At 38.3% G+C, this 21,864-nt stretch overlaps 1 long non-coding RNA gene across 1 annotated transcript; it reads right to left on the bottom strand.

Annotated features, from left to right (window-relative positions):
* Positions 1-8,057: 8,057 nt before the first annotated feature.
* On the bottom strand, positions 8,058-18,388 carry LOC114036496. The gene is made up of 3 exons (XR_003568329.1): positions 18,314-18,388; positions 10,345-10,448; positions 8,058-8,483 (listed from the first exon to the last, which is right to left on the bottom strand). It is a non-coding gene; the product is annotated as an uncharacterized LOC114036496 (long non-coding RNA).
* Between the last annotated feature and the right edge of the window lie 3,476 nt (positions 18,389-21,864).

The raw sequence follows: 21,864 nt of genomic DNA on the forward strand, positions 1-21,864 counted from the left end.
GATAAAAGAGGGTCCAAGCAAGGCAATGGGAAAGGTTGGGTATTTATGATTTTTACATGGAAAATTTGGCTCTGGTCTTAGAAGACAGAACCATAACGAGGCAGCAACTTGTCCTTTCTCTCAATGTTCAGCCTTGGTTCAGGTCTTGCTAGTCTGCAGTTTGCTGAGGTGATATGTCCACATTTATAACATGTTGGTTTGAGCTCATAATTTCCCTTTCTGTATAGATCCAAGGAAGGAACACAGACACTCTGGTCTGTTCTTTGGAATCATGGGTAGAATTTGAATCCAAAGTGCTCCTCATGGAATTCTTAATAATCTCTGTTAACAGCTGTACTCTCATTCCCTTCCAAGCTATTATTTTGGTTGAGATAATTAACCTTTGAGTTGTATTAAATTTTATTCTTGCATTCTATCAACACTTACTTTACCCAAAGTAATACTATTTTTTTTTGCAGGGGTTAGGGGGTGGGGTGGGGTTGGAGGGCATAGTTACTTTTCTAGTGACAAAACGGCTATCTTGTTATTCCTTTGATATAACATTGCATTTCCCATCTTTGTCTTTACATGGGCTGTCCCTGAGGTTTGGAATGAATTCCTTCTTTCCCTTTGCTTCTTAGAATCTCTAGTTTCCTTCAAAACTCAGTTCAAAAGCCACTTGCTACAGATTTTCCCAGCTGCTAATGCCTGCCACTTGCAATGATCTTGCATTACTGTGTATATATCTTGTGAGATATCACAGTGTATATGTGGTCTCCACCAGTAGAATGAAAGCTTCTTGAGGGCAGGAACTGTTTAATTTTTGACTTTGTATCCTTAATGCTCAATACAATGCCTGGGACTGAGTAGGAACTTAATAAACACTTGTTGGTCAACTAATTATTTTTCCCATAATTCCCATAATTACAGGAATTATGTAAAGATTATTTGTTGTTCATCCTTAAGGCAGTTAAGAAATACATGAACAATTATTGTTTTCCTCATACTACTAAAAAATATTGAGTGTTAGGTACCATAGTGTAGTGGATAGAGAACCTATTCTGAAGCCAGAAAGATCTGGGTTGAAGTCCTGCTTCTGACACATGATAGCTATGTGATCCTGGGTAAGTTATTTACATTCTTAGTGCCATCTCTAAGACTATAACTTGCAGAGAAAGTGCCAGCCTGTACTGGTAACAAAGGGTTTTCTAATTTTGGTGTTCCCTATACCAATAAATTCACTGGTCTAGTTCCTATCTCTAATACTGAATGACAGGCTTTTTCTGACCACCAGATTATAGAAAATTGACATAAATTTAACTTGAAAAAGTATTTCCAGAATAGTTTTCCAGATGATCTTTCACAAGTTCCAATTACTATAGGTGAGTGATGGTTTTAGCCATCACTTTTTGCCCTTTGAAACCAAGAGTCATCAATAATAAAGACAGTATGTCACCAATTAAGGAGTATTTAAGTGTCTACTATACACTAAGCATTGTATTAGTTGCTATCAATACAAAGACAAAAATCAGGCAGTTCTTACCCTCCCTTAGCATATATTCTATCAGTGCAGGCAACATGTCAATGTGTCCTGTGTCATGAAAAAAAACACGAGAGGTAGTGCAATGTAATGGACTAAAAGCTGAGAGTCAGGATGAACTAGATTCTACTCCTGTCAGTAACATTTAATTACTGTGAGATCCTGGACAAGCCATTTAACCTATAGGTGCCTCAGACCCTATGCTTTTTTATGGAGTCATAGTCTGGTTGTTATCTGTACTGGTGGAGTGAATTTCCTTGACACTTTTCCATAATGATAAGATCAGATTTTGCGGATGTGCATGCCATGAAAAATATAGTCATATATTACATACATGTATCTAGAAGAGATAGGATGTAACTGTTACAGCCCTAGAGCAAAGATCAGAAAACTCACTTCTGTTTCTAACTCTGGCACTTACCCACTATTTGTAGTTGAGCAAATCAACTATGGCTTCATTACTGAGGATTTAGAGTTGGAAAATACCTTAGATATCATTTAATATAAAGCTCTCTTTTCACAGGTGAGCAAATTGAATCTCATAGAAATTAAGTTACTCATTCAAAGTTGCACAGATACTAAGTGGAAAAGCCATGATTCAAGCCCAAATCTTCTGGTTCTAAATCTAGCATTTTTTTTTCTATTACACTATATTGGAAAGTAAAAAAAAATCATTTAAATACAAGGATTCAAAAAGAAGCATGTATATGTTCCCTCCACTGACACAGATTACAACCTCTCTGTGCTTTAGTAGAATGCTTTATGGATTGCTATGGTCAAAAAAGTCATTACTTGGAGGCCAGTTTCCTTGTAATAAGCCTTTTCAAACTTAGCTAGACTGAACACACAACAGACATAGAGTCCATTACCAGGCCTGTACTCAAAGTATTGCCAGCTTGATGGAGCCTATAGGTTAGATCTTGATTAGGGCCGCTAGTACTACAATATATGTAGAAATAGTATTTATATTCTTTCCAACACAAGAGGATATTTTTATGATGATTAAACAATTTACAGAATGTAAGTTCCTTGAGGATAGGGGTTGTTTAATTTTTGTCTTAATATCTTCTACAACTATTCTGGTCCTTAGTAGGAGCTTCATAAATGCCTATTGATTAAGTGATTAATCATATTTGTAGAGCACAAAGGCATCCTGAAAGATAATCTAAACTAATTTCTTGCTTTTAGGGAAATAACTATCAAAACCATTCAGGATTAGGAATTATCTTTGTTTCTTAGATATCATCAGATATCAAGGCTCTACAGTTTCCTTCAGAAAGTATTTTTTTTCATGTTTAGTACTCAACTAGTCAAGAATTTCTTCTTCAAGACCACCTCAAAGCTCTCCTATTTTAAATCGAGATTATTCTTCCCTGAGAGTTTGGATTGTTTCATTCTGCTCTCAGTGCCCAGAACAGTGTCTGACACATACTAGATACTTGCTAAATGCTTGCTGATTGATTCCTCTTTCTGTCCTCCATGAATTAATAACATGGCAGTTAAGAATATTCATGTCCTTGAAGATGGTAGTCAAACTCTGCTTCACCTCTCTTGCTTTTCTATACTTCAGTACTTAAATGGATTTATTATCTCACAGACATAAATGTATAGATTATAACACATCTATTCCTTCTCATCTGGTATGATTCTTGTACATAAATCCTCTGAAGAGGTTCTACCTAAGACACTGAAGGTTTTTACCCCCTTGGTTTCACAAATCAATTCAATTCAACAAACTTTATCAAGTGCCTACTTTATGGGAAAAAAATCAAACCAAACGCCATTTTGACAGGTGTTGAAAATTCAACAAATAGTCCTTCCTCTCAAAGAAATAGTCCCTCCCCTCAAAGAGCCTATATCCTTCTGGGGGTTTGCAGCATGTGCAGAGATGAATAAACACAAAGTGGTAATTTATGGAAGGAAAGAGCATTAACAGGGTGGAGGTGGGGTGTCAGAGATCAGGAAGAACATCCCAGAGGATATAGCCATGAGCCTTGAAGGAAGAAATTTTAAAGTTTATGAGAGATTATAAAAGGCTGTACATGGCAACATCTCACAGGTACCAGGAGAGCTCCTGTTCATCTATTGGTTATTCTTTAGTCTTACTACATGACCAACCCATCTCATTTTCCAATCACATACTTTGTAGATGATATCTTTCACACTACATTACTTTTTGCATGCAAGACATTGTTGGTAATATGCTCTGGGCTACTAATATCTACTCAGGATACATCTCTCTATTGCTCTTCGGCTTACCCACAATTTCAGTCCTTCAGAGAATGTAGTGTTTCATTACTCGCAGACATGTAGTGTGATCTCTTGGGAAGGGAGATTTAAAAGGCTTCAGAGAAAGAATAAGTTGGATCTCATGGTTTAAAACTATATAGGGTTTTCAAGGGGTGCGGGAGGGATAGGAGAAAAGGAGATAATTTGGAACTCAAAATCTCAAAAAAATGAATGTTATTTTTTTAAAAAAACTATATAATTAAGAAATATTTAATGAAATAAAATATGTTATAGACCAAGAACTATTATATAGGGAAGTCAGTGCTGTGGGGATAGAAGGCTTTCAAGAATGAGATACAAAGAGAAACATTTTTGAAGAGGAAGAAAAGGAGTTGTCTAAAGAGATCAATGTTGATACATAAGGAACTTGTGTATCAACTTAGATTTTTAAAAGATATGTAAAAAGATAGAAGCAAGGGCAGATAAAAAAGGATGAACAGAAAAGTATGTAAAGTAAAAACTGGATGAGAAGTACTAAAGCCCCAAATATCATAAGGCTGTTATCTAGGGGAAAGAAGAAGGGGGTTTTGTAAAAGATATGCTGTGGAAGAGAAGAGTATCAAAGAAGGGATAAGACCTCTGCTCAGGGTGGATGAGATGATAATAAAGGGTCATGATGAGAAGGCAGAAGTACTCAGCATTTAATTGCTGCCATTTTCTCTTCCAAAGAGAATTATCTTTGAACTAGAAAGGACAGAATAAAATGACTAATACGGAATTGAAATTAAGTAGAGGCATAGTAAGAGAGCCCCTACCTGCCCTAGATGAGTTCAAATCACAAGGTCCAGATGCATTTTGTTCTTAATGGGATTTTCTCACTCCTAATGTTTTCTGACCTATCTGCTATAGCTGTACCTGTTGACCACCCTCTCCTGAAGACTCTCCTTTCTGAGTATTCATGACACTGCTCTCTTGTGGTTCTCCTCCTACTTGTCTAAACTCTCCTTTTTAACCTTTGCTGGCCCTTCAATCATATCACACCACACCCTTCCCTTCTCCCTCTAAACTGTCTCTGTTCTCTCTTAGTACTCTCAGATGCGTACACACATAGATGCATATATGCTATATATGTACATGTATGTATATCTACATACCCATGTATATATATTCAGCTACAACCTCTCTCCTGAGTTTCAAGCATCACCAGTTGCCTATAAGACTTTTCGAACTGGATGTTCCAGATATAGCTCAAATTCAATATGTTCAAAACTGAACTTAATATCTTTACTCCCAAATAGGTCTCTTTTCCAAGCTTCTCTATTTCTTTGGAAAGAAACAACATTCTTCCATTCTCTCAGCTTCATAACCTTGGTATTATCCTCACTTTCCTTCACCTCAAATATCCAATCAGTTGCCAAATTTTGCCATTTCCAATTCTATAATCTTTTTTTTTTTTGGCCAGGAAATCAGGGTTAAGTGACTTCCCCAGGGTCACACAGTTAGTGAGTATCATGTGTCTAAGGTTGGATTTGAACTCAGGTCCTCCTGACTCCAGGGCCAGTGCTCTATCCACTGTGCTATCTAGCTGCTCCCCTTTTTAAATATCTATTTTTTGGTGAGGCAATTGGGATTAAGTGACTTGCCCAGAGTCACACAGCTAGTGAGTGTTATGTGTCTAAGGCTGGATTTGAAGTCAGGTCCTCCTGACTCCAGGGCCAGTGCTCTATCCATTATGCCACCTAGCTGCCCCTTTTCTCCACTCATAGCTAACACACCATAGTTTAGGTCCTTGTTACCTCTTAGTCTCCTAGCCTCAAGTTTCTTACTCATCCTATATGCTACTGCAAAAGTAATTTTCCTTATCCAAATGTCTGTGTCACTTCCCTCCTCAACCAATTCCAATGGCTTCCTATTGCCACTAGAATAAAATTTAGACTCTATCCCCAAACTCCTTTCTAGCCTCAATGTACATTGCTCCCCAGAATTCTCTCTGTCCTTCACTGCTTTTGTATTGGCCATCCTCCATGCCTACAACACTCTCCTTCAAGCACCATCTTGCATGAAGACTTTCCTGAGGCCCTCAAGTGCTAGGGGCTTTCCCCAAAATCTACCTTATAGTCTTATATTTATATATACCTTACATAAAAAAGACCAAGGAATCCCACTGCATCCAGGGCCATCTCCAGTCATCCTAATCTATATCTTGCCACTGGACCCACGTGGCTCTGGAGGAAAGAGTGAGGCTGGTGATTTTGCAGAACCCTGCCTCACTTAAATCCAATTCACTTGCAGGTCAAGATATCACCCTCCTGATGTCATTGGTCTTTTTTGAGAATGAAGGACAAATGTCAAACAACAATAACAACAAACCATATAGTTAACTACTTTGTGTATGTTTATATTTGCACTTATTGACTTTATCTTATTTCTATTTTATATGTACTTGTTGGCTCCTTCATTAGGACATAAATTCATCATAAATAGGGACTGTTTCAATCCTTGTATTTGTATCCCAGCACCTAGCCCGGTGCTAGAGACCTAGCAGGGGCTTAATAAATAGTTGTTGATTGATTCCAGAGCACTGAATCAGCTAGTGAATGTCATTGCTCAGTCACTCTCAGTGATCTTTGAAAGATCATGGAAAATAAAAGAGGTGCCAAAGAAAAGGTCAAAAAACTGTCCTAATTTTCAATAAAAGGAAGAGAGTGAAGTCTGAAAACTATATGCTGGTGAGCTTTATTTTTATTCTGGGCAAATTTCTGGGACATATTATTCAAGGGTGGTTAGTGAACATAGAAAAGGAAGTGGTGAAATTGCAGGTTCTGACCCCCCAAAATCTATTAAAAGATGGTTTGTGAACATTTACAAAAGGAAATGATGAATACAAAAAGCAACCATGGCTTCATCAAGAACAGGTCAAGAGAGGTTAACCTTATTTCCTTTTTTTGATCTACTTACCCTGATAGATCAGGGAATCCAGTTGCTATAATTTATATAGATTTCAAGCAAGCATTTGAAAAAAGCCTCTTATGTTATTCTTATGGAAACTAGGAATGGATTTGGATGAGATGGTAGTAGTTGGCTAAATTCAGAAATGATTGAATGTTTGAAATCAAAGAGTAAAAAATGCAGCACAAAACAGTGGATTGATTGCTGGACTTGGAAGCAGAAAGAATTGGGTTCAAATCCTGACTTTGATAGTAACTAGCTGGCTAACCCTGGGAAAGTTAATGAGCCTCAGTTTCCTCAACTGTAAAATGTATCTTATAGTACCTATGACAGAGTTGTTTAGAGATATGTATATGAAGCCCTTGGCAGATTTTACAACATTATACATGTGTCAGTTGTTAATATTAATACTATTAGACTAGTCTAATTGGACAGTGTTGGCCAGTGGTGTGCCCCAGGAATCCATCCCTAGCCTTGTGTTGTTCAACTTTTTTGTTAATGATTTAAAGGGATAAGTGGGATATTTATCAAATTGGCGGATGGCAGAAAACCAAGAAATATGGTTAACATACTTGAGGTTAGTCAGGATACAAACAGTTTTTAAGAGGCTAGAAAGTCTGGTTTAATTAAAGAAAAAGAACTTTAATTGGAATAAATGTAAAACTTGACTTGAATTTTTAAAACATCCACTTCATAAATATAAACTGGGTGAAAGCCATTTAGATTGTAGTTTGTTTGCTCTTGGAGTCTTACATGGGAGCAACATAAACAATATAAGACAATAATGTAATATAGCAGCCAAAGGCTGCATAAGGACTGGAAAGTAAGCAGATAGAAGATAATCCTGGTTTGCCCTGGTCAGACTTAATCAGGCCATCAGTATTATGGTGCCAGGGACCATGATTTAGGGAGGATTTGGCTGAAGGGTTTCCTTAGATCTTCCCCTGCTTGATAACATGGTAGCTAGCAGCTTCTGGACTATTTGAATAGGAATGAAGGTGGTTGAATGAGTAAAAAAAAAATTATTAAGCACTTATAATAAATGCAAAGCACTGTGCTAAGCCCTGGGAATACAAATGGAAAAGTAAGATAGTCCTGTAATCAGGGAGCTCACATTCTAATGGGAGAGATAACACATATGGAAAATTTTAGCTGAGAGTCAGATGGAAAAGTCCCTGGGTGCCATGGCAAAGCAGATGTTAATGATTCTTCTTTAATGTCATTTCCACTGATAAAATTTTAACAGTTTATGATATTGAATTATTTGACAGTGCCAAGGACTTTGATGACAAGAATTTTCTTTTTTGAATCTTCAGTAGCTGTGGCTGTAACACCTTCAGGACCAATTACCAAAGGGGTTGTTTCCCAGGATGATGTCTACAGGCACTGGGATGGAAGCACTGATATTCTCAAGACTCTTGGGTTTGGGGTCCTCCATAGGAGTTTAAGGGGAGATGGTCTTCAGAGTGGTGATTGTGGTGTGTGGTCTGACTTTACTGACATATGTTGCCTCATGTTTCTCCCTATGCCCTCCACACCTGAGTGTCAGTGCTTCAATTAGGTGGACATGCCCTGCCTTGTGGGTGACATTTAGAGAAGGATGGCTGGCTTCTTCTCCACATGAGTTGCTTTCTTAATGATGATTGTGAGAGATGAGCTGGAAGCAGAACTGGTGGTCTGCTGGGTAGTGTCACTCCCAGGCCTCTTGTATGTTGCTGGCAGTTGGTCAGCAGCTGTTGCTGGAGATGGTGAGGACGGTGGGCCCTTCTCCATGGTGATTTCTCCCCTTAATGATGACAGAATAGATCGGAAGAAGATCCTAATTCTATCCCCATTTAGGTCCAGCTAGTTCAAATGGTCTCCAAATGGATCACCAAATTAAGGGAGTGACTTTCCATGTTGAATGGAGTAGGGTCCTTTTGATTTAGAGATATTTTCCCTGGTAAATCATTTGGACTATAGAGGAGATGGCTTCCTGTTCAGCACCCAGGGCACACAGCACACACCTGCAGACACCTACACACACCCACACACCCACACCCAAACCCACACCCCCACACACACCCACACCCACACACACACACCCCCACACCTACACCCCCCACACATACACACACCAGATTCCTTTTGTTCCAAAATGACTTCTTCATGATAGAGCTTATAGTAGGAGTCATTGTCACATCTTGGGAGAAGCATGTGACCTAGTTTGAACAGAAATTGTAGATATGCTTTTTTGGAGTGTTTGTCTTGAATTTAGCTTTTTTTCTTTTCTTTTTTTATGAGTGGGGAATTTTCTGAACTGATTCTATACACTGAGTTCTGCCAAAGCCATAGACCAGTAAAAAATTCTCACTGAACTCCCTCTCCCCTGTGCCTTCCCCCCCCCACACTCATTTCTCTTGAGACATTAGTAAATACATGTTATTCCAGTGAGTGGAAGAGTGATCAACCAGAAGTTGGTTTCTCTGTCTCTTCTTTTTCTCCTTCCTTTGTCCCATTTTCCTTCATCTTCCCTTCCCCTTCCCCACCTCAGACTTGAAAAGTCCATTGGTCTTGGGAATGGTATTAATTGTAATTTTCTTTACAGGAATAATTGTGTGCTTTGTACATTTAAGATTACTGTTAAAGGTTCCATTTTCATTCTGATGGAGGGTTTTTTTTTTGATAGATTGGTACATCTGATGAACTAAAGATTTCCCTACAGTCCCTGTGCTTTTCATACTCATTAAACTTCTCTCTTTCTCAAGCAAAACAGGGGAATTATTTTGTGGAGGTTCAGATTTGTAGCTATACTATGATTAACAACTAAGGTTATCATTGGAGTGCTGGCATTCCAACAGGTTTTGGGACATAACTGGCAGAAATTGGAGTTTTCCATTCTTCCAGAAGGCATGATAACAATAGAGAATATGAACTGAGAAAAAAGTCATTGGATTTAATAATTAAGAGCTGGAGAAGAAAATGGCAAACCATTCCAGTATCTTTGCCAAGAAAACCCCAAAATGTGGTCACAGAGTGGTCACAACTGAAAAATGACTGAACAGCAGATAAGGAAGAACTAAAAACCAGTGTAGTGATCTAAATCCACGAGAACTGGTTAGGACCCAGAATGAAGGGGGCTGGTCAGAGGAGAGGATAATTCTCCTGCATCTCCAAGTACCTTCTGCTTGCAGGGTAATACTAACATTCTGGATCACTCCATAAGTCCTCTGGGAGGTGGGGTTTACCAGCAAGGAAAGGAGAGTTGCTTCTGCTGTTTATGGACTCAAGTGTATATTGATAGTAGATTCAGAAGAGAGTACACTCAGAAATCTGATTGGTAAAGATTGAAAAGTGAGTGGGTGGTAAATCAATGGGTTCAATGAATTTCTAGGAACTTGAAAATGAAAGGGATGATTGATACAGGATGAAACCTTGAGGGCATGGCAAGTTATTTTTTCCCCTCAGAGACTGGGGAGATGGAAGTGTGTACGGGAAGAAAGGATCTGCTTGAAGGATTCTTAACCTAGGGTCCATGGACCTTAAGAACTCTGAACTGGAAAGAAAAAGATTAAAGGGGAATGAGAGGGAGGGAATGTTTAATGGGCAAACTTTCAGAGGAGGAAAGTACAAATAGAGGAGTTAACCTTAATAGAGACAAGATGTACCTCTTCAAAGAGCTCTTCTAAATCTAAATCCACACTCGTGCCTCCTCAATCAGATGTTGTCCTTCTCCCAGGAAATTAGTTCTTCTAGAATTCCATTATTTCAGCTTCATGATATGAAAATAGCACAAAACATGAAGTGATAAAATAGACAATTCTCTTATCAGTAAGAAACTTGTAATTTCCCCACCAACTGAAACACTCTCACGTGTGAAACTTGATGGAATTCTCACCTGTTCTGAAACATTCTGATTTGCATATTCTGCTCATCAGCTATACCTGTGAGACATCTAGGCATAGGAAAATATGTTTAAAAAGTTGTTTTGCCTTTAGAAATAATTTTGAAAAAGAACAGGCATTTTAGTTTAGTGTATGGGGACTGTTCAATCTCAAAAAAAAGAAGCTCTGGTAGAAAGTGAAATATAAATTAGGAAATCTGTGGGTCAGGAAGAAAATTGATTGAAAGTAACAATATTGTTTTGTCAGTGTGGTGATTGCTCTGATGTCACTCTTCCATGATGAGGCTGGCTACATCTCTCCCTCAGGATTTTATGGGTACTACCAAGGAATATTTCTTTTCTAATGCTATATTATATATTAGCTTTAGCCTCCATTGTGATGTTACCTCTGCTGTTAAGCACCAAGTGATTAACTCTCTGGTTCCATTTAACCAATTAACATTGATTAGCTTGTGAAAATGGAAACCTTCTTCTTTTACTACTACTACTACTACTACTACTACTACTACTACTACTACTACTACTACTACTACTACTACTAACTACTACTACTACTACTACTACTTCTAATTATCTAATATTTATACAGAGCTTACAAAGTTCCAGACACTGTCCTAAGCACTTTACAAATATTATCTCATCTGATCTTCACAACAACCCTGGGATGTGGGTGCTATCGTGCTCCCCAACTGAACCTTCTTTTATAAAGGAAACCAGTGAAACAGAACAATTGTGTCTGACAGTGTACATACTATTGTTGACCCCCTAATTCGCATCCTCTCTGCTGAGAGGTGGGAGGTATGTTTCATCATTGGTGCTTTGGAACAAAAATGGGTCATACATTTCATCTGAATTCTGATAAAACCTAATTTTTATGAGATAAAATTGCATTGGAACTTTTGTTATCGTCATGGAAGATGGGATCATGGGAAAGAATAGGGAGGATGGACAAGGGAATGTGCGATTTTTTAACTTTGCAGAAAGTAATACTAGTGCCCTGGCCCTTTCATTAGGTGCTAGCAATAGTCTGTGGGATTGTTTATATACAGTAGTACTGGAAATTTAAAGCAGAAAATCAGGACAGAAATGCTTGTAGAAAGGATTGAAAGCTCTTGACAGAAGGTGGTGATACAGAGCAATTACAGGTCCCTGTAATTGTCCAGAGGAATCATCTGCTACAACTCATCATAAATACTCCTTTTGGATGTGAACCTTAATAGATCATGCAAAGTTATAGCTTTCCTAGAATCCTCTCTTTTGTCCTAATTTTTATTCTCTCCTACTACTCATTTTTTATTCTTTGGTGTTTACAAACATGACTAAGTCCCATTATTTAAAAAAAAAAAAACAACTTTCCTCTGACAATATCATCACTGTCTATATTTCTTCCATTTTTCATCTTCCCCTCAATCTGACTTCATTTCCTGAAACTTTTCAATTTGCCTTCACTACTGACTGAAATGGATCATCAACAATTTCTTTGTCACTAAATCCAAAGGCCTTTTCTCAGTTTTTGTCTTTCTTGACTTCTCTCTTGACACTGTTGGACACTACCTCCTGCTGGATACCTTCTCTTCCCTGGGCTTTCATGACACTGATTTTTCATTGGTCACTTTCTACCTTTTGGATGTATGTATAAGTTATAATCCAAGGTTTTGTCCTGGGCCTTCACATCTTCTCTCTCTGTACTTTCCTGGTAAGGTCATTAGTTTCTATGGAATCAAACTCTCTATGCAGAAGTCTTTCACATCTGTATCTCTAAACTTCATCTCTATCCTGAAATATAGTCCTGAATCTTCAACTATCTGATTGTTATCTCTTTTTCGTTTTTTCTTTGCTTTTCTTTTTTTTTTGGGCAATGGGTTAAGTGACTTGCCTAGGGTCACACAGCTAGTGTTATGTATCTGAGGCCAGATTTGAACTCAGGTCCTCCTGAATCCAGGGCCTGTGCTCTATCCACTGCACCACCTAGCTGTCCTCCTTATTGTTATCTCTACCTGGATGTCCCATAGCCAACCCAAATTCAATATATTCAAAACAGAACTCATGAAATGCTTGTTGATTGGCTGATTGATTATCCCCTAAACTAATTTCTCTTTCTAATTTCCTTATTTCTTTTTTTTATTTTTAGTTTTCAACATTTACTTCCACAAGATTTTGACTTCCAAATTTTTACCCCATCTCGCCCCTCCCCCACCCCAAGATGGCATGCATTCTGAATACCCCTTCCCCTACTCTGCTTTCCCTGCTATCTCTCCCCCCCTTCCCCTTCTATTTTCCTGTAGGGCAGGATAGATTTCTGTACCCCATTTCCTATATTTCTGATTTCCCAGTTGCATGTGAAAACATTTTTTTTAAACATGTGTTTTCTTAAACTTTGGGTTCCAAATTTTCTCCTTTCCTCCCTCCCCACCCACCCTCATTGAAAAGGAAAGCTACTCAATGTAGGCTATACTTGTGCAGTTATGTTTTGCATAATTTCCTTATTTCTATCAGGGGTGCCATAATTCTTTTAGTCACCTAGATTTGCAACCTAGGAGTAGTTCTTGAGTTTTTACTCTACCTTACTCTCCCCTAATCCCAATATCTAATCAAGTGACACATCTTATTGATTCCATCTCCTATGCATCTTTTTTATCCACCTCCTTTTCTCTACTTACAGATGGCAAGTAGCAGAGTAGGGATTTGAACCCAGATCCTCTGGCTATAAATTCAGGATGTCAACAAAGTGCAGAAATTCGGGGGTGGGGCTGAGATAAGCCAGAGAAAACAGGTTGCAGAGCTATTAAATTCACATGACATCATAAAGAAAGACATCGGGAGTTCTGGGGAAGCTGACTATTTCTGACAGTGGATAGGGTACTTGACTTGGATTCAGGATGCTGTTGCTGTTGTTGTTCAGTTATTTTGTGACTCCATTTGGGGTTTTCTTAGTAAAGATACAGCAGTGGTTTGCCATTTCCTTCTCCAGCTCATGTTACAGATGAGGAAACTAAGGCAGAGTTAAATGACTCACCCAGGGTCACTCAGCTTGTAAGTATAAGGACCCAGGATGACTGGGATTTAAATCTTGCCATGTGACAGTGGGTCTGCCTTCAAATGATTGTTTGGGGACAAAGATAATAATGAAATTGCCAAGGAGTATTCGTGCCAAGCTTTGAGTTGATGTCCAGGAAGCACTATCTTGCTCCCTCATCTTTGGTCACATCTACTGACCAGTTATCTTAGCTTCAAAGGGCAGATATCAAGTCCTTCTGGATGAACCAATACCTCCTCACTGTTTTCACATCTTTGTTATAAGGAATGGTTCTCTGGGAGGGGAGGAGAATGCATGGGGAAATGTAGGTGATGTGAAAACAAAAGCTATCAATATATTTTTTAAAGAGGTCTATATTCAGTAAGATAGGGGATTAACTTGGCAGGAAGGCTATCCAGCTAAGCAAGACCATGAAGGCCACCTTGTCCTAACCATTAAGGAGAATTTAATAGTAAATGTCCATAAATAATTTGTCCTGGGCTGAGAACCAACCCAATGAAAGAGTCTGGGGTGGGTGTGAGGGCTCTCTTTTCTATCTGGATCCAAGGAAAATTACTCCACTGGTTATTTAAGCCAACAGTTTGCTGCCTTCAACTTCACAAATACCTCTGGTATATGGCCAAGTCCTTATGGGGCCGAGATAGTTTGTTAGAACAACTCCCCAGTCTCTGGAGCCCCCTTCTGGAGGTCCTTCAGTATGATAAACAGTTTGTTCATCAGCTGTAGGTCATTGGTTAAGGAGTCAAACAACATTGTTTCTTGCACCAGCCCTACCTCATAGGGGTCAGGGTATGCCTGTGATTAGGAAAACCTTAGGATAGAAGAAGACCAATCTTTACTACAGGATAGCGAGAATAAGTTGCAAATGGGGAGATATGGGGTTGTGAACCATTCTTCTGAGTCAACCTAATGCCCCAAAGCTTTGGCAATTTTGTCAGTTACTCCTGTTGTCTACTTGTGCCCTGCACTCATGGGTGAACTCCATTTGGACAGAGAGCCTCTTCCTGCATAAGCCACCTCAAGTCAGTCCATGGATTCATATATTGAATATAGTCAGAACTCCCTCTGTCCAAGTCATTTTGCAGCAGGGATGAGCTGGAGTCAGCTCTTCCAGACTCCTGAGACTGCTGAATTTTCAACGTGAGCATTAACACCTCAGAAACAAGCAAATGCTGTAATTCAGGGCTTGATTTATTGCAATCCTTGATTGCCTAGACTTAAGAAAGTAATGGAGAAAATTATGCAGATTAAACTTAAAAGTGTGTCAAACCTTTTTGGTGAAGCAGTTGTTAAAAATTGATCAGCACACCCCTGACAATCAGCTACCAATTCCAGGCTGATCCTGGTCCAAGAGTGCCCAGAAACTATCCATAAGCACCATGGCTTGGGGAAAGTAGTGGAGCTGGTGTGACTAGTTTAGCCAGCTCTGTGAGTAGAAAAAAAAAAAAGAATTGCCTTTCATGAGTATTGTATTGGGCTTGATGGAGTATAGGGAGGGGTGGAGGGGAGTGAAGATATGACTGTCTTCTCTGAGAGAGATCTCTGAAAGTGTCTCTGATGTAGTTTTGTCTGTGTCTTTCCCATAGTGTGCTGACCGGTAGAAAAGAAAGCAGAGGGAGGTATATTAAGTCCATATGTCTCTTTATCAATTAGGTAGGAAGCTACTCATAGATCACCATAGGAAGGGACCTGTGAGGTCACCACCTCCCCACCTAAACCATTTATTTCTGACACTCAAGTCTGAAATGCTATAGAGTTCTGGGTATTGCAGATTACAGCAGTGAAGGCCTTTGCAAACTTTCCCAAGGAGATGAAGTATCCTGGAAATCTTATACTGCTATGGAGCAGCCCCTCTTCTAGATCCAACCTACAGCCATTTAAGCTCATGGAACCTGTCAGATCTGATCTGATAGGAATAAGCAGGGATTGCTTAGACACTAGTCAAGAGTGGTATGTTGCCTACACCCTAGGTAGGATTAATTTTAAGTAGGTTTCTATACTTCCACTCTTGCTTATATTTCCCTCTCGGTGGGATTCAATAGAATACTTTCTCTGCTATTATATTCTATCAGTGGGTCGTGGGGGCATGTTCATATACAACACCATATATACATATGGAGGCTCGGAACTTTTGGTGGCCTTGGCTAAGACATGTTTTCTGCTGGTATGTCCAGTTTCATGAAGTTTGTGTTTGGGGCTAAGGATGCCATAGGTGTCCAGCTAACTTACTGCAACCTTTCTGACCATTCTACATCTTTGGCAATAATGGATTTTATCCCAGATCTGTCTCATTTTGAGGTTTTTATGCCATGTGAATGAATGTAGATGCTTTTTCAAGAATGATTCACTTCAGCAGAACCAGGAGAATGTTGTACACAGTAACAGCCACATTGTGAGATGACTAACTTTGATAGACTTAGCCCTTCTCAGCAATGCAAGGATCTAGGACATCTCCAAAAGTCTCATGATGGAAAATGCTATCCATATCCAAAGAAAGAACTATGGAGTTTGAATGCAGATTGAAGCATACTATTTGATTTTTTTTCTTCTGTTTTGTTTTGTTCCCTCTTTCTTGTAGTGCCTTCTATTGGTTCTAATTCTTCCTTACAACATGACTAATATGAAAATATGTTTAATAAGAATGTATATGTAGAGCCTATATCAGATCTCACACCTTCTTGGGGAGGGAGGAGGAGAGCGAGGAGGAGGAAAAATTTAAAACTCAAAAAGCTTATGGAAGTGATTGTTGATAAATCAAAATAAATTAATTAAAAAAATGGCTCACTTCATCCTATATACTAGTGTTCCCATTGTTACCTAGGCCACCATATGGACATTTTCTGCCTCCTTTTTACATAATATTCAACAAAGGTACCCAGTTTGTCTTATATTTTTGTAGTGCGCTATGCATAGCCTTCTAGGCACTTTTTCAGTTTGTACAATGGGCAGAACACAGTAATTGGAATATTATCTCTGATACTACATCAGGCTGACTAGGTCACCTTACACTCATCATTACATTTTATTATAAACTCAGTCTGCTCAAATAGTCAGAACAGGGTTTTATCTACGAAATGTGGCTTCTATTCTTCATCTGTCCTAGCACTCATCTCACGAACCATAATCAATGACTACCTGGGGAGTGGCAGCTGTCTAGGATGATTTTAATGTGAACCCCACAAGTAGTCATAAGGGCTTACAATCACACATCTTACTATCATAACACCTATAGAGAACTGCTAGATATAGGTGGTCAAGTCTGGCTGTTTGCCCATAACCTCAATACCAAAAGACCCTACAGATAGTTTGATAGGTCCATTCACCACCACACAGGTGCTGAATCCCATACTGTCTTACTAAGAATCTGCCATGTGTTCCACTGTACTGGTAATAGACATTGAAGAGGTAGAAGCTGTGTGCTTGAGTTGAAGAGTGATGATAGTTGCTCATAGATGTTACTCACAACCTGGGGTATAAAAGAATGATCAGAGCATTCTCCTACCACTAGTAATCAGGATAATTGGCATGTTAGGAAGTTAATGCCTGGATGTCTTTAGAATGTGGAGCAGTAATTGAGTATGGGGTCAGGAAGAGAAGAAAATAGGAAGGAGGGCAGGAGAAGTGCAAAGGAAGAGTGTGAGATACTCTCATACAACGTCATGTACACGGATAAATTACATTCAGCTATGGAAACCTGGAGGGTTTGACAGGGATGTTTTGGTGTGGATCTCTAACACTTTCTAGGTACATTTTGGGCACAAGAGCCCAGGCAGTTTATGACAACAAGGTAACACTGTGGATAGAGTACTGGGCTTAGAGTCAGGCAGACCTGAGTTCAAATCCACCTTAAACACTTAGTAGCTGGGTGACCCAGGCAAGTCACTTAACCTCCTTCTATCTTGATTTCCTCAACTATCAAATGGATAAACAGTAGCATCTACTTCACAGGGTTGCTGTAAAAATCTAATGAGATAATATTTACAATACAATTAGCAGAGTATTTGTAGTAGGCACTTAATAAATGCCTGTTACTCTTCCCTTCCTTGTTTATAAATATCTTTCAATGTGGACCCTCAGAGGATTTGGGTCTGTAGTTCATGGGCCCCTTTGGCAGTCTAGTAAAACTTATGGATACTTCCTAAGAAAAATGTTTTTAAAAGCATAAAATAAAATACATAGGATACAAAAAACCCCAAATATATTCAAATAAGTTATGAGAACATAAAAAAGTACATTCACCCTAGGTTAAGAAGCTCTATCCTGAAGTAAACCAAGATTAAGGAAGCATATTCTTGCAATCAGAGAAACTTGGCTCCTTCCAGTAAATACTATATTCATCTTTTTTTTTTTTTTTACTCTCTTAACATACTGGGTCAGAAGGAAAAACAGACATATTCTTTGTTTCTTACTACCACTTTAACACTTTACTTTGGATGCCTTCAGTAATACTCCCTCCTCTTTTGAGGCCCTCACCAAGCTAAATGTTTATTAAGGTAGTTTACCTGTCTAATAGTCATTGTCTCACTTTTTCAAGGAGTTTAGTACCTGATTCACAGTCTTCTCTCTTCCACAATCCCTACTTTCATACTTAGGGACAACAATTTACCTGTTAACATCATCTCAACCACCCTGGATTTCCCCGCTCTTCAAATTCAACTCTCACTAGTTAAATCTTCACTCCACCTCATCTACTTACCATATCCATTATTATCCATAACTGTTTCCCCATGCTTCACTCCTAAGACTCTTCTTTATTTTCACCAGTAACTACTGTATACACTCTGCTCCTCTTCAGTTCCTTGATCCTTTGTCCTCTCAATGTCTTGCCAAACCCCACCCCTAAGTTTTCACTTTCTCTTTTTTTGTTTCTATTCATATGCTGCTGAATCACAGTCATGCCAAGTGAATTCAGTGCAATAACAACCACTACCATGACAACATCTAGCATTTATGTAGTGTTTTAAGGTTTGTAAAGTACTTTATAAACATTATTTCATTTTATCCTCACAACAACACTAGGAGGAAGGTGCTATTTCTCCCTGTTTTACAAGATAAGGAAAACAAGTTAAGTGACTTGGTCAGGGTAACACAACTAGTGAATGTCTGAGGTCAGATTTTAATTCAGGTCTTTTCTGATTCTAGCTCCAGCACTCTCTCTATCCACTGTGCCACCTTGCTGTCTACTATTAACAACACTTAGCATTTGCAGTGTGCCTTAAAGTTTGTGAAGAGCTTTATAAATATTTCATTTTGCCCTTACAACAATCCTGAGGGGTAGGTGGTATTATCATAACCATTTTACCACAAATTTATGTCATCTAACTGACTGGTAGTCATTACTAAGTGGCAATCCTTTTATACTTCTTTGATTATCACTCTAACAGTGATTCTTAACCGTGGGTTACGACTCCATATGGGGTCATGTAACTGAAAGTGGGGGGTCTCAAAAAATTTAGCAACAGTAAAAGGTTTCTGAATGCACAACAACCAAAAATTAATTCAAAATCAAATGCATAATGAATCTGAGGTGTTTCTGGAAGCACTCCCCCGTATTGCATCGAGTGACTTTCTTTGCATCCTTGCTTCTGAACAAACAACCTGCACACTTTGCAATGTACATGCCATCACGCAATGCAATGCCAATGAACTCTGCCAGAAACACCTTAGCTCAGATTCAAGACTATTGTATGTTATGAATTGCAGTGTTTTTTCTATACATATAAAATCATTAAATGAATTTTGACTTGGAGGATTAGGACAGAATTTCCAACAATTTCTGAAATGGCCCTAAACATACTTCTGCCATTTTGTACTACGTATTTATGTGAAGGGCTGTTCTCAGTATTGACAGTTATAAAATAAAAATATTAATCAACTCTGAAAAACATTGAAGATGTTCTACATCCTGCAGTATCAAATATTTGACCAAAATTTAATTTTTAATGCAAAAATAAACAAGCACATCTATCTCATAAGTATGGAAATTTGCTTTCATCTTTAATAAATGGTAAAATCATATGTATATCAAAGAATTGTTTTGAAATAAATTTCTTTATGATTTATTGTCAGTAAATGTTTGATTCGTATACTTATTTTATATACCTATAAACCCAGGGTTGCATAAAAATTTCTCAGGTGAAAAGGGGTTTAAGAAGCCCTGTTTTATAACACTCTCTGCAGAAATTATTTCTCTTTTCTCCTCAAGTCCTCTTCATTCTCTTACCCCTTCCCACTGGGTAGAGGAAAGTGCTTACTAATTTACAAAGAAAATTTAGAGTATCATGATGAGATCCCTATTCCCCAATTAAAATCCGTCTACATTGTCCCCCCACCCCATTCTGTCTTCTTTTGCTCCAATCTTGGGAAAAGGTGTCCCTTTTTTAAGGCCACACCCTCCTTAGCCCTTGAACCCATTTCTTCCTGTCTTCTCTGGGAGCTTGTCCCTTTATCCCTTCCCTTCATATTTTTCTCATTTTGGAGCTCTTTTTAATCTACTGGGTCCTTCTCTGTTGCCTACAAACATGCCCAGGTCTTCTTCATTCTTAAGCAACTTTAAACAAACAATTCTCAAACTCTTTATTTAACCCTGCCATCTCCTTAAGCCAAACTCCTATAAAATATCTCTCTTTATGGTCAGACTATTAGAGAGCCTTCTATACTCATTGCCTTCACTTTCTCACCTCCCATTCATTTCTCAAAATGCTTGCAACCTAGCTTCTCATCTCACCCCTTGACTTAAAAACTCTTTCCAAAGTTTCCCAATCTCTTACTGGCCAAACTCCAGGTTTATATGCCACTCCTCATCCTTTTTACTTCTCATTAGCTTTTGACATTATCAACTAGTCTTTTCTCATGGATCCTCCCTGAATCTGAAACACACTAATTTGGCTGTTGGGACCACTGAAAAGTTCTTAGTTTTTTTTTTTAGCATGTCTTTAAGGGGTTCAAGAGTCATTGTTGTCGTTTTATCTTTCACTTTCCCTCTTTGACAGTGCTCCTCCCAGAACGGATTTGAAGCTAGTTTTCTTGACCCCCTCAGTTGCTGTGACATTGCTCTATTTTGGTTCTCATATCTCTCTGCTTCTCCTCAGGCCCATTTGTCAGATCATCATCTATTACTCCTCCCTACCATCATTTTCTCCAGAGACTCTGTCCTGGGACCTCTCTCTCTACTCTCTTTTGATGACCTCATCTGCTCCCATGAATTCATTTGTCATATCCATGCAAATGCATCCAAATCTATATCATGATATTGGGTTCCAGTCCAGCATTTTGTTTATTCCCAGACTTTGGATCCTGCTCCACTGTCCCCAGAAAGGGACTCTCCTTCCTAGTTGCCCTAATCACCCTCATATTGTTTGCAATGACCCGTTTGGAAGAGCAAAGGTGATCCTGATAGCTTTTGGACATGAGAACTAAAATGCATGGGTGCATTGTTGAAGAAAAAAGTGACAAAATATTATCAATATTATGAAGAATTATCCAAAATGATAGAATAGCTATTCTATAGTCTACCTTCTTTATGTTATCCAATAATGAGTATTTAAAGTAGAGATTGAGACTATCATTTCACTGGCATAAGTATGCAAGAGCTCATTCTCCCAATGCTGGTTGGCAACTTATAGTCTTAAGTAGTTGGCTAGATCACTAAAAGGGTAAGTGACTTGCCCAGGGTCATACAGCCAATACATGTCAGAAGCAGAACTTGAACTCAAACCCTCCTAGACTTTTGAGTCCAACTCTATTGTACCAAAAGATCTCTCTATTTAAAGGTAAGTTACTGAAAATATTTTTGGAAAACAATATAAATTTTTTTCAAAATACTTAAAACTAAACTTCATATGGGAGTAAAAATAACATTGAATTTATTTAAAATAATTTCTTTTAGAAATTAATTCATTTTAATAAACAGAGCTCACTTAGCTTTTCTATTTGTAAGACTGTACTTCCCTGTAAACTCATATAGTAAAGTACAAATCAATACATGTTAATTTATTTATCTCACTTCTGCTTTGCAAAATACATGTATATAACATGGCTTGTGGGTACACATATGTCATAATAACTAAGGTAAACATTTAAGGAAAAAAAGTCAATTGATTTGCTAAGATAATACTCTTACATGATTTTCCAAAGAAAACAAAATTGGAAAAGAATGAATGATATTCACTAATTGGGGTATTTCATACTATGTTGCACCCACCTTGAGGGCATAGAGTATAAGGCCCCCTTTGTATATCCTATAGC

This window comes from Vombatus ursinus, unplaced genomic scaffold (assembly GCF_900497805.2).
Source record: "Vombatus ursinus unplaced genomic scaffold, bare-nosed wombat genome assembly UNPS02009835.1, whole genome shotgun sequence".
NCBI lineage: Eukaryota > Metazoa > Chordata > Mammalia > Diprotodontia > Vombatidae > Vombatus > Vombatus ursinus.